This window comes from Mytilus californianus, unplaced genomic scaffold, assembly GCF_021869535.1.
Source record: "Mytilus californianus isolate M0D057914Y unplaced genomic scaffold, xbMytCali1.0.p SCAF_3, whole genome shotgun sequence".
Taxonomy (NCBI): Eukaryota; Metazoa; Mollusca; class Bivalvia; order Mytilida; family Mytilidae; genus Mytilus; species Mytilus californianus.
In genome coordinates this window covers 11,266,701-11,276,308 of record NW_026262679.1, presented here as the reverse complement: position 1 = coordinate 11,276,308, position 9,608 = coordinate 11,266,701, and positions in this window count along the sequence as shown.

Below are 9,608 nucleotides of genomic sequence, written 5' to 3'. Positions count from 1 at the left end.
CAAATATTCAAAGTCAGTGAACCATAACTAAAGGTACGGAGATGAACAATCTCTATGGAAATGAGATGTGCCAATACTAATACAACTGCATAACAAATACCATTGACTTATCATAAGTCGTTCCCTTTAAACAAACCTAAACACAAACATTAACTTGTAAACTATGTAAAAGTTTCAAAGTCAATGAACCATAATGAGGGGGTGGGGGTATGTAATCTCCATGGAAATGAGACTTGCAAATGCCTATACGTTTGCATACCAAATATCACTGACTTAACATTAGTGGTTCATCTTAGACTGATCTAATCACAAACTAATACATGTAAACCCGTGAAAAATTGTAAACAAGCTTTAGCGTCTATCAACCTTAGCGAAGAAAATCAACATAATGTCAACAGTAGCAAAAGAATGGAAACCTCCGGGTGTTGATAAAGTCAAGACATGGATTGACGACATGCGCGTGTGGCCAAATATGATGAACGGAGATGTTTACAACTTTCTTGTTGAATCAAAAGCATTTGACGGTCAACAAATGAAGAACTTCAAAAGCTTTCAAAGCTTTAACTATTTTCAAAGTGGAAACGTAGATTTTACAACACATCATATGTACGATGATAAGACAATTATGTTTAAAGGAGAGGTACGGTCATCACAAACAGTCTCGAGAACAAATGAGGTATTTGTACATTGTAACGAGGATGGGTCAATCGTTGACGGGTGGTGTTCCTATATGGCTGGTCAAGGCCATACCTGTAGTCATGTTGGAGCTGTTTTGTGAAAAATTGAGCATGCAGTAAGAAACAGTTTGACAGGTGAAGCATGTGCTGATGAAAATGCTAAATGGAACAACAAGAAATGTGGAACCAAAATCCCTGTTGAACATTATTTTCAATAAACTGTTAACACAGAGATATGTCTCGTCTAATTGTTATTTTGATAATGTAAATGTTGAAACTAAAATAGCAATACTTTAACATACTTTAACATGTAATTTATGCAAATATTCAAAGTCAATGAACCATGACTGAAGGTACAGGGCTAAACAATCTCATGGAAATGGGATGAGCCAATGCTAAAACAACTGCACATCAAAAAACCATTGACTTTTCATGCGTCGTTCCCTTTAAACAAACCTAAACACAAACATTAACTTGTAAACCATGTAAAAGTTTCAAAATCAATGAACCATAATGAGGGGGTGGGGTTATATAATCTCCATGGAAATGAAACTTGCAAATGCCAATCATGACAAATATCATTGATTTAACATAAGTGGTTCATCTTACACTGACCTAATCACAAACTAATACATGTAAACTAAGAAAAAGTTTCAAAGTCAATAGACCATGACTGAGGAGGCAGGTCCAAATTCTCCATGGAAATGAGTTGAGCCAATACTAATACAACTGCATACCAAGTATCATTGACCTACCACTAGTGGTTCACCATAAACTAGACCTAATCACAAACTAATACATTGTTGACGCCGACGCCGCTGGAAACAGCATACATATGTCTCGCTTTTTACATCGGATGACCCTGAGGGCATTCCGGTGTATTGTTGCCACAGACATTTCTACCCACGTGACATTCGTTTTTGACTGATAACCGTATAAATACGCGGAAATTATCGTGTGTAAAATAACATTCCTTATCGCTTGTTATATATTAATTTTATCAATAAATATTCATGAAAATAATTTTTAAGAACATAGATAAATGATATGAAAATGTTTTGTCGTGAGAAATATATATATCAATAACAAATCAAGAATACCGAAAATTTGCGTTAACGCATGCGGAAGAATATCTCAAGAACGTTTTGTAACAAAGGCGGGAAAATATGAATGCCTACTCAAATCCAATCTATTAGAAAAAACGAATTATTGCAGAAGAGTGTCCACCATGCACTTGCACTGCACTATCATTAGAAGAGTAGAATAGAATGATATAGAAATGAATGAAAATTTTATATAACTATTATACAAATATAAATATAATATATAACAACAAACCAGAGTATACTGATAACAAATAATTATATCACTACAATATAATAGTTATTACGGTGAGGTTGATGCTTGTTTGGCCCCTCTTTACTAAACAGCTACGAAAATAACCCCAAAATATATACCAACCTTCCTATTGTGGTAAGAAACCTTGTGCTTAAATTTAATAGAGATCAATGCACTTATACTCAAGTTATTGCCTGTGAATCAGAGAAAATAGGTGTTTTTGTTAGTCCCTTTTTTTCCCTAATTCCTAAACAGCTACTATAACCCTCAACCTTCGTATTGTTGAATGGAACCTTGTACTAAAATTTAATAGAGTTCCATATCCTTATAAGTCATTGCCGGCAAACCAGAAAAATAGTTGTTTTTGGCCCCTATTTAACCCCTAATTATTGAACGATTTGGGCCATGGCCCCTTAAAATCAATCAAAACTTACTTTTGAAGTATGGAACCTTGTGGTAAAATGTCATAGAAATCTATACTCTTATACACAAATTATTGTCCTGAAACATAAAAATGCTTGTTTGGCCCCTTTTAGGGCCCTTATTGCTAAACAGCTATGCCAATAACCCCCAAAATAATCCCAACCTTTCTATTGTGGTATGGAACCTTGTGCTAAAATTTAAGAGAGATCCATACACTCAGTATACTCGTTATTGTCTGTGAACCAAATGTGACAAATAATTATTTTTGTTAGGCCCTTTTTGCCCCCAATTCCTAAACAGCTATATATATGACAATATTCCCCAAAATTAATCCCAACCTTGCTATTGTGGTGTGGAAACTTGTGCTAAAATTTAATAGAAATACATGTATACACTTATACTCAAGTTGTCGTCTTAAAACCAGGCAAATAATTGTTTTTGACCCGTTTCTCTCACAAGGACAGCTCATTTCTGGTACATGTGTTGATTATTTTGGTTTCGTTTTTAAGTCTGGCAAACTAGAACATAACTCTATTTAAATAGTTGACATTTTTTGTGGGTAAAATCCTTGTTCATGAAATTTTTACACTTACCTGCCTCCTGAATTAATTGCAATTTCCCTCTACTAATACGTTCGTCGAGTTTTTTTATTATGAATACGGTAATACCTCCAGTTATCTCCCTTGTGTAACTCTTCAGTTTCTCGAGAATCAAGTAATTCCTCGAGAGGGGCTGAGGGAGGGGGATGCAGCTAAGTACACAGGCACTACTATGTCTAGACGTTCTGTCAATAGTAATACGTCTAGTGCCTGTGCTAAGTATAAATATTTCATGATTTGAACAAGGATTTTGCCCACAAAAATCCTAGTTCACATCAATATTTCCACTTACCTGCAGCCCTACTAAAGGAGGTGGGAAAGGAATTAAATAAGGAATTAAAAAATTATTTTCACCTATTTCTGTCTTCCTCTCATGAAAGAATCCAAAATTGCTGACTTGGCAAAAATGGACTGGTGGTCTGGAACATCCTTCAGATAGAATGAAGTGAAAGTAGTTTCAGATGTTCAGTGAGCTGCTTTTAAAAAAATTTCAGCTGATACACCACAAAATAAAGCCCATGAAGTAGTGAGTCTTCTTGTATCATGTGCTCTTACTGTTTTTAAAGTGTCTTTACCTGCATTTTCATATGCATATCGCACTGTATTAACAATCCATCTTGCAATAGAATCATTAGAAGCTTCTTTATGATGGTTTTTCTGACAGTCTGTTTGATTTCCTTATAAATTTTGTTCCTACATATGTAAATCCTTAATGCACGGTAAGGACATACTTTTACATCCTCAAATTCAGTTGCATAAGAATTAAATGAAGGAATGAATAACGGCTCCCAATGCATATTCAAAGTCTGTGTTTTTGCAAGAAACTGCATATTTGGTAATAGTTTAATTCCATTTTTTTTCAAATCTAAAATGTCCATCATCTAATGATAAGCTATGAATTTCACTAACTCTACTGGCTGATGCAATAGCTACTAGAAAAGCTGTTTTGAAAGTTAAAAACTTTAATTCAACTGAATCTAAAGGTTCAAAGAATGTTTTGTTAGCATCAATAAAACTAAAGGTAAATTCCAATTTGGGGTCAATCGACGAATTGGTGGTCTGGATTCATATTATAGCATTCTGTGAGTATTGCGTGGCAATACATAGTCCCCTACCGGAGACAAATTCATTGTAATGGAACGAAATTCTAACTTGATCTATAACTTGTCATGGTGTAAACTACATAAAAATATCAAGTCAAAATCTTCAAGCATGACGAAAAAAACTTGAAAACTGATTATGTAAGTGAATTTTCTATGTCCAAAGACCATAACTCTGCACAAAATTATCAGACTGGAACAAAATTCCAACTTTATCTGTAACTTGTCATGATAAAACTATATACTAATTATCAAATCAATATCTTCAAGAATGACAAACAAACCTACCACTAAATTCTTCAAACAATTTACCAAAGAAAAGGAAAAAAATCCAAAATGTCATTTTGTCTTTTAATAAATTAGTTATTTCCCTTTGAACAGAAATCTAGTAATTAATAAGTATTTCATCAAAAATTTAATTCTAGGGAAAGGGCTTTAGCTGAACAAAGAGAAAAGCTAAAATCGTGAAAATTGAACTTGACCTGTAACTTGTCATGATAAATCAATAAACCAAATATCAAATCAATATCTTCAAGCACGAAGAAAAAAAGTCTGGAAAACTGACAGATGGACAGACACAGACAGACGGACGGAGTGCAAACCTAACGTCTTCTTCGACTTCGTCGGTAGGGGACTAATAATCATTTAATCAATGAAGATAACTCAGAACTGTTTGAAATTTCTAATCAATTGTTATGAATCAATGCTATGGCTGACTTGAAACCTGTAATAGTCTGTGGTTTGCATTTTCTTACAGTAGAAAGATATAACAAAAATTCTGCTACTTCTGGTAAAGTTGAAGAAGTGGAATTGATATAGTGTTCTTTACACCAACTGTCATATATTCTGAGTCTTGCATCATACACTGTTTGAGTAGATGTTTTTCTGGCATATGCCATAATTTCTGCAGTTTTTCAGAAAATCCTTTTGACTTATGGCGCAATTTGATAATTTCCATGCCACAAGATTCAATGTTTCTGGACTCTGATGAAATATTTGTATTCGATTGTGAATTTGTGAAAGCAGACCTGGCAAAAGATGTTGTTTTATTGGAATATCTATCAGTAGATCCAACATCTGAGGATACCAAGATTGTCTTGGCCACATTGGTGCTATTAGAAGAACAACTGTCTTTTCTTCTCTAATCTTTTGTAATATCCGAGGAACAAGAAATGTATTTATCAAAGTTGTACAAAAATCGAACATGTAAAAATGTTGTTTGTTTATAGTTGACTAGTGTTTGGTTAATTATAGTAAGGTCGGTTGGATTGGGATATTGAGTTCATGCACGAGTGAACTCGGGTGGTTTAAAGTCATTCGAGCCATTGCAGTCAAAGTGTACAGTAGCATTTTGCCTAATAAATAATATTATTAATTATATTATTTATTTTCAGATTTGTAGACCACTAGTATGGGGAAACCAGTACATGAACAAGCTGCCTAATACCTGTGTATTTATATGAACTTTCCACAATATTATACTCATTTTTATAATAAAATGTGCGCTTGTCTCTGCAAGTGGCGTCTCTTATGTAAGAGTTTGTGGTTATTTGATAAATATTTTATGTTCGTTTGAGTTTACGAATTAGAATTTAATTGGAAGAGGAAATGCATATGCATACATGCCGATCCAATTTACAGTTAGAGCATCTACTTGAAATGCTGCTATGTCTTGAACCGCAGAGCAATTAACTGCCAACTTTTTGTTTTGAGCTGTTGCAAATTTTAAATTTTAAATGTACTGTCGAGCTCATTCGTACAGGAATGAACTGATTCAATTGCTGGATGTTTGGCTTCCATAGTGCTAACAAATAAAGTTGGATTGGCCTCATGTGTAATCTGCACATGGATATTAGGTAAATGCATGAAGCCATTAGACCTAGTAATTTTAAAATTACTACTGCTTGAATCTGTTGACTGTTTAGTAATGCATGTATTATTTCCAAAATACTTTGAAATCTTGTCTCTGTTGGTGTTACTATCCCTTTCTCTAGATTGAATAGGACTCCCAAGTATTCTATAAGTTGGGTTTGTATTAAGTTTGACTTTTTTTTATTTACCAGAAGTCCCAAATCTTGAACTAAACGGAGTACGAAATCCATTTGATTTACAAGAGCTGTTCTGACTGAATTGCTGATCAGCCAATCGTCTAGATACATGAATATCTGAATCATTAACTTTCTTAGGTATGCTGCCAATACAGCCATGATCTTTGTGAACACTCTTGGGGCAGATTTGAGCCAGAATGGTATTGCTCGAAATTGGTACTAGTATCAGAAATCGGAATCTCAGGAATTGTTTTAAATCTGTGTGAATTGGAATAACAAAATATGCATCTGTTAAATCCAAAGTTACTGCATAGTCTCCCTTTTTTAAAGCTTTCATAATTGAACGGAGAGTTTCCATTTTGAAATGATGAGGCACTAATAATTGATTTAGAGGTTTCAGATTGAGAATCGGTCGCAGACCTCCTTGTCGTTTCGGAACTACGAAAACTGTGCTGTAAAAACCCAAGTTTTCTTGCCCAACAGGAATATGCTCTATAACATTTTTTTCTAATAAAACACTTATTTCTGTTAAAATACTCGCGAGTACCATATCTTGGAACACTTGTTTCTTTTATGTTTAAACATGGATGACTCATGAACTCCAGTTTTAGTCCTTCTAGTAGTTTCTAAAACCCATTGATCTCCTGTGATCTTTGTCCACTTCCTGTGAAACATTAGCAAATGTGCCCCTATCTGGGGACTTATATACTAGTATACAGTTTGTACAAGGTTCTTTAAACTTACTTCCTTGGAGCTGGGGAACCTTTTGGGCTCCCTCTGCTTTCCGACAAAAATTTCCTTACCTTGAAAAATTTCCTGCACGAAAATTATATCTTTGTTGGAATAAGTGTTTGTTTAGCTCCATGATCAGAATTGTCAGAATAGTCACCTTTCCTCTTTCTGTTAAAGTCATTTACAGGAGTGCGATCATCTTTAGACTTTTTAAAGTTCTTGTTATGACTACCAGCATTATTATAAACATTCTGGGTCTCTCTAGCATCCCGTAAATTCTCTGCTGATGTATGCAGTGTGTCAAAGTATTGTCCATTAAAAAGTTGACTGCCAAAAACTGGCAACTTTAACAACTTCTGTTCTGTGGACTAACTAATGAAGTAAACATTTTTCAGAAAAAGTTTCCTTCTACTTGATACTGAATTTGCCATGATTTTGCCTGACAAATCAGCCATACTTTTAAAGCAATTAATTAATGCTTTACGTGCTTCAATCCTATCATCTTTACAAGTTGCCTCATCCAAAAAAGCAGAAATCATAGTACCATATGAAAATACTCTAAAAAGTGCCCTGGCATATTTTGTCCATTATAATTATCTAATTCTCTGTGAAAGGGTGGAATATTAACTCCAGATTTAATAGAATTGCCTTTATGGCCAATAGCTAGCCCTTCTCAAATATTGTCATAGAACTTGGGACTACAGATAGCATTAAAATCATCTTTCTTAACCATGAAAGCCTTATCCCTGCGACGAACAGCTGTTTTTCAAATAACCAGAGATAGCTTCCTTTTCTACAGATTTTACCATGGCAGTAATTGTACCTTCCAAAGGCAATTTAATTGCTTTTTTTTATCATTCTTGTCGGGTTTTAATCTTGCCGAAACAAAAGAAAGACGTTCCTGATCTTGAGCCTCTGAAGATTCAGGTTCGATATTGTGAACTGTTGCCATTTTATGAATAATTGGATCAGAAGCACCAGGTGCCCCTTGTGGTACCTCGACTGGGGTGCATGTATACATTTGACTAGATCGTGGCGATGCAAACCCATCATCAATCTTTTTTTCTGGATCAAGATAAGAAACCTGATCTTGATCAACATTCAACATTAAAGACATCTGATCGTCATAGCTTTTGAACTTGTCAAAATGTGGCCTTTGGTTTCGCAAAGTTGCAGAACTATGCTTTTCAGGAGATTGAACTTCAAGAACATCAGCATTGATATCAATCAATTTCTTTTTGAATAAGTTTTGTATTTGTAATTGCACCTGTTCTTATACAATGGCCGAAATATCAACCATACAAGTGCAATTTCAGGTGTATTTTCAGTGACAGTGTCGTCATTTGAAGCTCTGACTGCCGCCTCCACAGGTAGACTTATGTCTTTGAAATCTGTCAACCCGTCTACATAGGCGAGTTAAGACAGTTCATTCAATTTTTTCAATCATTTTCATGATCACACTCCAATGCTCCTTTTACAAATTTTGCACGGGAATGACTATTGTAACATTCATCGTGCTCATCCAGTGTGTTCATCTTGACATAAATTGACAGCTAATCCCCTCAAGACTGCAACATTTCTTTTTACATTATTTAAAAGAAGTGTAAGGGAGGTAATCCAAACATACACAACATTGTACTTTAAATGAGTTTGGATTATCTCCCTTACACTGCTTTCAAATTGTCCATTAACAAGGAAACCCATGTTTTTCCCCCTTTTTAGCCCCTTATTCCTAAACGGTTTGAGCCATAACCCGCCCCCCAAAGCCAAACCTAACCATTCCTTTGTGGTATTGAAACTTGTGGTATAATTTCAGAGAGATCCATACACCGTTCCACAAGTTATTGTCTGGAAACTAGGAAAATGCTTATTTGGACCCCTTTTTGGCCCCTAATTCCTAAACTGTTCGGACTATAACCCCCAAAATCAATCCCAACCTTCCTTTTGTGGTAATAAACCTTGTGTTTAAATTTCATCAATTTCTATTTACATTTACTGAAGTAATTGTCCGGAAACCAAATGTCTTCGGACGACGACGCGATACCAATATACCGCAAATTTTTTGCGGTCGTATCATGGACTCAACGAACGTATGGGGAAGTAGAGGGAAATTGCAATTAGTTAAGAAGGCAGGTAAGTGGAAATATTGAAGCGAACTTTAATTTTACCCCTATGGTCCATTTTTAGCCATGTGTGCCATCTTGAGTGGTAGGCAGGGTCATCCGGCTCATTAAAAACTAAGATATCCCAATGATGATTGCGACAAAAGTTTGGTTAAATTTGGCCCAGTAGTTTTTTAGAAGTTGACAAATGATGGGGAAAAGCTCACAAAAGCGTTAAATTTATTTTAAAGAGTTTTAGTTTTCCTTCCAACTATGGCTGGCATTTTTCCTTGGGAGAACAAAAAATAGAATACAACATTTATATCTCGTTCAAGTTTTCAATGAACTAGTTTGTAATTCTCGTCTTTAAATGATGCTTCAAGCTCAATTGTGCATCCAACACTTACTTTCAATATATGCTATTTCAGCCTTCCTTTGTTTACCCTTTGTGGTGGCATTTTGTTTTGTTTTCAATAGATTAGATTAATTTTGGTTGGATTTACAAGATACCTACAAAATAAAAATATTCTACTCAGCACAGTATAGTAGTCGAGATTGCTCAAATGACTGACAGACCTATCTTTGATAT